The 8,853-nt window shown below is 39.1% G+C and overlaps 1 protein-coding gene across 1 annotated transcript in view; it reads left to right on the plus strand.

The window, feature by feature from the left end:
• Positions 1-6,239: 6,239 nt before the first annotated feature.
• The window catches only part of caprin1a (cell cycle associated protein 1a), a 34,386-nt gene continuing 31,772 nt past the window's right edge, over positions 6,240-8,853 (plus strand). Inside the window, exon 1 of the mRNA XM_036130741.1 lies at positions 6,240-6,467. The gene's annotated coding sequence lies outside the window, so the exon portion shown is untranslated. The remainder of the gene's footprint in view (positions 6,468-8,853) is intronic.

Consider the following 8,853-nt stretch of genomic DNA (forward strand, 5'->3'; position numbering starts at 1 on the left):
GCATTTGGAATACTGGTTACCCTGTATAAACCCACATACTCTGACAGATGCCCGATGTGCAATGTCAAACATCTGCCTTCTCCTCAGAGCTCTTCAGCCTCAATCTAGAACCCGGACCCGAGATCATCCGCAGAGCACCTGCCACGTCAGCGGTACAACAACATCACAGTGGCCACTTAGTCATCGGCTCCAGACGTGGGCCAACAACGAGCTGCACGCAGCAAGAGATGGGTGGGAACGACAAATACACAAGTTCATGTTATTCCCATCACTTGAAACAGCAATCAAATCTAATTCAATTAAGCCGTCCTGTGTAATTGTGGTCAGCAGAGAAGCGCTGACAGGGTCCAGATACTTTCTCTTTTTGTACAGGGCATTCTGGGATACTGGGCAGTCGTCATAGAGACCTCTTGTGGAGGATCTAAACCAGAAGTGGGCTGCCCGTGTCCTGATGCACTTATTGGAAACCTTCATGCAAATATGAGCAAGGCATATTCACTTAAAATAGTCACGTCTTTGTCATTGTCCAGGTCTGCGCTTGTTTGTTTAAGCCCTGATTTGGCACATGAGGCTGGCGTATTATATTTCTATTTAGAAAAATCAATCGACTTTCAAGTCTGTGTTTGGGCCTTTTTCTGTTCTGCTCGTTGCCATTTTCCCTTTTCATGCAGCAAAAATGCTGAAAAGTTGCAGAGATCAGTTTCTTTGAAGCTTTCGCTCTTCCAAATGTCCCTTTGGTTAACGACAGAACGAATGAGTTTATTAGATTTACATCCAGCTGCTTTAAAAGCGGCGTAGACATTCAAAAACGTCAGACATTTTGTGTGGTCATTCCACAGGTGGCGTTTGACGCCGTCTTCATGGTGGGACTCAATCCAAATGTGTTTTTTCAGTTTCCCTCACTTGGATGAAATGGGACTTTTTGTTTTCCTTGTTTTTTTTTTTTTTTAGAAAGATTTTACCCCAAATGGCAGTTCCAGGATTCTTCTCTAGCTTTTAGACAAACAGACCTACACCGTGGTTTGTGGTCGCAGAGTTCAGGTTTAGATGTTTATCTAAGTATCAACCAAGAATAAACAGCATACACCAAACTGGACAAGTAGTAAAGAAGACTCAGATCTGGTGTAGCCATTGTTTCTTACCAGCCTATTTGTTTATCCATGTCAATATGTTCTAAATAAGTCCTTGCTGCTTTTAGCTAGCGACTTTGCTTATTTTTCTTCTCTCAACAAATTAAGAAATGTGAAACAGAATACAACGTGTCGAACACTCATCAAAGTTTTGCATTTCCATGTACACACCAGCTCAGTCCAAGAAAAAGGATGAACATCTCCATCGCTCCCGTTTAAAAGGATTTAATCAGGGACTTTCTGAGACTTTCTACTGATTAAGCATCTGGAACTGTGAAGCTACCAAAACTATGTCCGTGACTGACAGATGTTATTCCAAAGTTATTTTCTGAGGGGAAGCCTCTGCTGGTGTTTCAACCCCAAGCTGGCTCCCAAAGGCACCCTCTGGGCTCAGGGCTCTGAAGGACACAGTGTCATGTCTGCTTTGGTTTCATGGCGGCAGATAAGATCAGCTTTTATCGCTGGGTGCGCCAACCCTGTGTGCGACTGGTTTGCCAGCACTTGTCACGCGATAGAAACCACAGACGGAAATTATGGTACATCTCCTTTTTAATTTTGTATCTAAAAGCCAAGCAGGCATTTTGTGCAAGAGCCTGAACGGGCCTGGGCATTTCATGGAGGGGCTCAAATACTCCTTTTGAATAATAACCTTGTCTTGATTAATCAGTTACCGTTTAGGAAGGATTTGGATTAAATGAGCCGGCTGCCATTTAAGAAAGTCATATTTGCAGCATATTAAAATGTGTGATTAAGCTTTAAAAATGGTTTTAAAGCTAAATTAAGTTGGGGAAAATTAATATAGTCCCAGTTGTCTTGTAAAGCATGAACATATTTTTGTTTTGTCATGACTTGCTTTTTTTTAGGTATGACACAGAGACCCATCTCTCCAAAATAGGAAAGACTAAAGCACATGCTCTTCATGTAAGGCAGGGGTTGATCTTCATTAAAATGCCCTCAAGTAATCAACTATTTAGTTAGACTGGCCTCCATCTACAGTCAAGGGAACAAATAAAAATAGACAAGGATTCAAGGATAATCGTCTTCTCACCATACACTATGAGCAGGATGGCGAGGGCAGTAAAACGACAGCACATCTGAACTCCCTGTTAGAAATTTGCAGCATATTTTCCTTAATTCATTTTTGAAATTTTTGATCAACTTTACAGTTATGTATAACACATAGAAATCTGTGAAACTGAGGAACATAACATTCATGTGTTGCTTGGAGAAATGAAGTGGAGAATGTTTCTTCTTCAGGTTTCATGGAGTGGTTGCATTCAGTTGATTACTTATACCTAACTGAACGAACATTATAAATTATTATTATTATTATGGAAATCAACTTAACCTTTTGAATCAAAACAGCTTGATCTGACATATTTAAAGCTTTCTCGGACTTTGCGAAGTCTAAAGCACATTTGTCAAGCTGAATCATGCATCATCATTTTCATAATGAACCGCTTTAAACAAGAACTGCAACAATCAGGCCTCAAATGTTTCAGACGCAAAATAAAAAAATAAAAATCAACCCAATAACGTGTGTGTGTGTGTGTGTGTGTGTGTGTGTGTGTGTGTGTGTGTGTGTGTGTGTGTGTGTGTGTGTGTGTGTCCGGATGCGGAATGAGGGCTAAATGGAAGCCCAAAAGTACAAACAAGGGGAAACCTGGAACACCTGCAGCTGTACACAGAGAAACCTTTTGTATTTCACACCAAAACTGGTAACAAACGGACTTTTGTAAATGTCTAACATCAGTAAAAGCCTTAGCACATTTGATTTAAAGAAAGAAACCCATGCTTCTATGTTGAAACAATAATAAACATATGGCCGGTTTGTGAACGGCAACATGAATTTGCATATATAATGGGGTATATTTTTACGTCTGTTTATTCAGAGGGATACAGTGTGCAGAAAAGGATATACACACAGACACAGAGACTCAGTTCCTCATGCGGGAACGTTGGCATGTTAGTGGCTGAAAACAGGACCACCTTAATCTATGTCACCTGCTGCCCACCTGAATGAATCAGGCATACCTTTTCAGATATGTGCATTATGACGCTCTACACTGAAACAGGTCAGGGCCTCTTTGGTTTTGAGACAAAAAAATAGGGAGTCTTTGAAATGAAATCCTCGGTGCTATTTAAGGATGACAACATTTCCAAGAACTTAAAGATCTACACGTTTCTTTTTTTAAATCCACAAACGCTTATCAGTTTTCCAGTTTATGGTGATTCAAAACATGCACAGTCACTAAGATTCACCAAATGTGTGGTGAAATCTACGACGAGTCTCTGTGTTCATCGCTGACAGGATTTTTCTGCTTCCCTCACACTCCTTTTTTTTTTTATTTACCGCTTTCGACGATTAAAAAAGCTGGGCCGCAGTGTTTCAGAGAAAAAAAGATTTGCAGACAGATTCACTGCATCTCTCTGTGGCTTTGCCATATGCCTCCACTGGCATGATCTTAGATTTAGTCCTTAGAGCGCATTCGTTGTAACATTTACCTCTGAACCACACTCCGAGTTCAAGCTCAAGTTAATCACGGTTGCATGATGGAGAATACAAATTCTCCTGCTTCAATGACGGTAATGGTCGCAATTAAGTGAAGATGCTTGCTGTCTGTCTCTAACACATGTGGGTCATGAATTATTCATGTGCCCAACTAAGTAAGAAAAAAAAAGCTGCGAGTGGAAAAAAGAAAAATCAGTTGTTTTCTTTCAAACTTCTTAAAAGCCCTCTGAGTAGGGAGTGTGGAAAAAGAGCCGGAGGAGCCAGCAGAGCTGAGGATAGATCCGTGCGCTTGCCTGGATCGCACTGCAAGCGGTGTGGGGCCAGAGTGTTTGTGGGGCTCCGGTGGTTTTTCAGACAATAAATCCTCTGCACAGATTTAATCCAGTCAGATGTACAGCAGGAAAAGCACACTGAAGGATGTACGGCCATTACTCAGCAGCCCACATCAGAGGGAGAAGCCAAGGATCCGTCCGCCCTGACCTCGATTGTTTTTAGAAAGACTCAGACAGGACAGAGAGACAGCAGAGAAAAAGCATGGAGTGAGAATTTCAGGTTAGAATCCCTGAAGTAGTCCTGCCATAATAAGATGTTATTTATGGAAATGCATGAAATTTGGGGATACCTGATGTGTTTCCTACAACTTAAAGAGCGCCCACAACATTATCATAAATTATCATTATCATAAGACAGACCAGAACAGGTCTAACGGGACTCAACATTTCACAATCATTTGAACACAGCAATATTATCTGAATAAAGTTTAAATTTGATTAGTAAGACAATTCTTGACCGTATTTTAAGATAATATCTCCATTACCCATGTTTATACGTGTTTACGGTTAGTTAAATATTTTACTTTTCACCTTCAGACTTGTCTGCCTTTGCTGCTCTTGCACAATAGAAATATACTAAAACATTGCAAAAGTTGTTTACATGACCTTTTTTTTTAGCGTTTCCTTAAACTCCCAGTCCCTCAAGACACATGCGCCCTCTGCTGCTCAGTGTTTGTATCTGCTACAGCATGGTCCTTCAGTTTAAAGTGTCTTTTTATTATTTGTTTTTAATTGTGGTCAGATTTCAGCTGATGTTCTTCCCAATAAAAAAAAAAAAAAACTCAGATCAAGGACCAGAGGACATTTCATTCTTTTTGTCTTTAATTTGGGTTATTTTCTTATAAAACGACAGTAAGCATGTTAACCCACTTAGTGACAGTTTTTATAGATAAAGAGATGGTTATAACCTACCATTCTCAGCAAAACAAAGATCATGTATTTTCTCAAGGTTAAAGTGAACTTTTACAAACACTTTAGAGCTATTGAGTAAACCTAAAAACATGCATGTTCAATAAAAACAAATGGGGAAAAATATTCACATGTATTGAATCAATAATCAAGTGAATGGGAGTCTTGCCTATGTGTGTTTATGCATACAAATTTAAACACTGATGAGCCAGTTGGAACAGAGTTTGCACATCCTGGTTATGACTTCAAACCCAGCGGAAAACAAAAAAACATAATAAAAAAAAAACATGTTTAAAAAAACTATAACTATTTTTAAACAGCAATATCCACAAAAATACAGATGTAAGAAAAATGTTCTTGCTCTTGGACATGGAGAGATGAATTGATTCACAAAGTTACAGAGACACACCTAAAAATGTAAAATGTATTTCTAATCACATCTTGGCAATTGAACTCAACCAGTCTGATTTATTATCCAAATCTCAATTCAGTTTAGTAATCCCTCCCCAAACAGCATTTTCATTCAATCATCGACGGTGACATTTATCGACTCAGTTTACTGTTATGTAATTTCCCACAGTTTTATTTTTATTTTTTGAAGTATAAAGAAACAAATTTCCATTTTTCTGAAATGCATCTATTTAGATATGTTAATATTGTTTTACATGTTAAATTTTAGCTTACATTTAGAAAGATGTAGAAGTTCTAGTGACCAAAATTTTGCCTCCATATGCATGAAAAATCCAGGCTTGTGTAGAACTAGATTTGGTGGGATGTTGGCCCCTGAGTTTCACACAAAACGTATGCTTTGTTTTATGCATGGAAATAACAAAAGAGTGATGGTTAGAAACAAGCACATAACAACCACGGTGTTTGTAGGCCGAGTTCACCTACGCATTTAGTTTTTTACACACACACATATATAAAGACTTAGACTTAGACTTAGACTTAGACAACTTTATTGTCATTTTGTATGCACAAAGTGCGTACAGAACGAAATTTTGTTTGCATACAGCTTGAAAGATCACAGTAAATTGCAGTAAATTTCATGATAAAGGTGCAGCAGCAGTTTTTGTAAACACTTGAAATGTAACATATATATACATATATAGATAGATAGATAGATAGATAGATAGATAGATATATATATATATATATATATATATATATATATATATATATATATATATATATAGAGAGAGAGAGAGAGAGAGAGAGAGAGAGAGAGAGAGAGAGAGAGAGAGAGAGAGATATGAATGGCTGGCACTTTTTTAACTCTTGCTCAGTGGTTGTAATTCTACATACCTTCTGTAGAGGGCAGTGTTAAATCATTGACTTTTGTGGTGTAATGTTGGAATTTCAACAGAGGAAGACGGCGTTAGCAAGGGGGTCCTTGTTAGCTTAGCAGCCAGCTAGCGTCAGCCGGTTTGAGCCTGAGCATCCTTCTAGAAAAGCTCCACTTAAAGTAAAAAAAAAAAAAAAAAAAAAAAAAAAAAAAAAAAAAAAAAAAAAACGGACTGTGCTGGTCGTCTCACACTTAACCCCGGCAGAGAAAAAATCTCTTTGAAGACAAAGAGTATAAAGGTATGGGACGCTTGCCACATGCACCAGTTTGCTATTTGATCTGAATCTTGAGAAAATAAGTCTTTTGTCATGTTTTTTACTGGAGACGGCTGCAAAGGAGACGAGTGGGTCGCTGCGTCCCGACGGGGTCCTTTGGGTTTTTCACGGCTCACATAGGCCGTCATGGAGCAACAATGCGCTTCATTAGACGCTCTTTTTAGTTCACATAACAGACTGTTTTAAATGACATTCGCTGGACTTTGGGCTTTGCCTGCATATCGTCAAAAGAACATGCTAGTTGAGGCTAACAATGGGGGCAGTGGGCGAAGCTAGCTTAGACGCTACCTACCAGAAAGTCTTGCTTCTAAAAAATAAATAAAAACTGTTTTGATTTACAATATAAGCTTGTAAAACGTCGCTTTGATCGGTCGGTAAAAGGATTATAAGTTGAAGAACATAACTTCAAATCGATGGCCGACATTGTAATAATTGTGTTCAGCTCGGGTTTTTTTTATGCACATGTGCTCATTTAGACAGCTTTAAAAAAACACGCGTTAGCTCTCTGGGAATAACATTTTTATTAGCTGATTCTCTCGTTTTATTCAGATGGGTTTAAATCGAGTTAAAACGTACTTTTGCTTAGATTTGAGGGCTAAAAAGCCCCTCCGATCACCCCAGGCCATATTTAAAGATTCAACCATAGGCTACTAGTCACGTTAAACGAAGCTAATCGCTTTGTACATTATTCAGTACATTCTCCTCAGTCTGGCCCGGCCGGCAGGGCTGAGCTAACATCTGTAGCAGCAGCAGCTGTCCGCAGGATTTCCCGCAGGAAAAATAAAAGATGAGAACAACATTTTCATCTTTACAGAAAGCAATACATAAACCTCACGTAGTGCTACTGTTTCATTTTTGTGTCGAACCAAACATTTCAGTTTTAAAGGGGAATAGAAGAACTCAAAGGATGCCTAGGTCATGTATGTAGGGTGGAAAACAACGATCGGAGCATTTAAAAGCTGTAATTTTGTCCTGCTTGCGTTGAAGCCTCTAAAAAAGCTGCTTTTAAAGCCAAATTGCTTAATTTTAAATATTTTTTAACATGGAAATCTTGAGCTCATCTTTAAAGAAAGCTCTGCGTTTTAATGATCAGAATACAGGTGCTGGTCGTATAATTAGTATACCATGTTGCATGTTTTCAGTACTTCCATACAAATAGTGAAACTTGTATATCATATTCATTTATTACAAACAGGCTGATATATTTCAAGTGTTTATTTCTTTTAAGTTGGATTATAACTGACAACTAATTAAAACCTCAGATTCAGTGTCTCGCATAATTAGAATATTACTTAAGACCAATAAAAACAATAAGGATTTCCAGAAAAGTATGATTATGTACAGCACTCAATACTTAGTTGGCTCTTCTCCTCCCTGGATTACTGCATCAATGCGGCGTGGCATGGTGTCCATCAGTCTGTGGCGCTGCTCGGGTTGTTATAAGAGCCCAGGTTGCTCTGATGGTGGCCCTTCAGCTCTTCTGCATTGTTAGGTCTGCTGTATCGTATCTCCCTCTTCACAATACCCTGTAGGTTTTCTATGGGGTTATGGTCAGGCAGGTTTGCTGGCCAACTAAGAACAGGGACACCAGGTACTGGTAGCTTTGGTACTGTGTGCAGACGTCAAGTCCTGTTGGAAAATTAAATCTGCATCTCCATAACGTTGGTCAGCAGCAGGGAGCATGAAGTGCTCTAAAACGTCCTGGTAGATGGCTGCGTTGACCTTTGACCTCAGAAAACAACGTGGACCAACACCAGCAGGTGACATCGCACCTAGGGGTGGTTACCTTTCACATTTGAAGCTATACTCAGTACCTGGGAATCGATACTGGTACTTAACGGTACCTATGTTCGGTTCTTACGTGTGTTTATGTAGTAATAACTGTTAGTTTATTTTCAATATATAAACCTGTTTGGATCTAGAAATGAAACCTTATTAAATAATTCAGGAATTTAAGTACATTGTCTGAATCCGCAGCACATAAAACACATTTTTTACCAAAGCAACAGTCATCAGAGGCACACAGTGAACGAGGTAACGTAAAATTCAGGGAGTTGTTTTAGTTCAACAGTTTCAGAGAAGAAGAAAAATCTATATTAAAAACTCTGTATCCCGTTTTGTAAATCAGGGTGGGATACATTTGCAGTGAGGGAACAGAGGCTCTGCTCTCTTTGCTCCGACTACAGGCGAGTTTCATGACAGCAGCCAGCTGTCTGTCTGAGACGGCGCTTGGAGAAGTTGAGAAGAGGCTCCCAGCTGCACTCACAAAAGAATAACTCCAGAACGATTGTTATTTTCACAGGAAGCCACCAATAGCAGAAGAAAGTTTTTCACTAGTCGTTTTTTCGCT

This window comes from Fundulus heteroclitus, unplaced genomic scaffold (genome assembly GCF_011125445.2).
Source record: "Fundulus heteroclitus isolate FHET01 unplaced genomic scaffold, MU-UCD_Fhet_4.1 scaffold_38, whole genome shotgun sequence".
Classification (NCBI taxonomy): Eukaryota; Metazoa; Chordata; class Actinopteri; order Cyprinodontiformes; family Fundulidae; genus Fundulus; species Fundulus heteroclitus.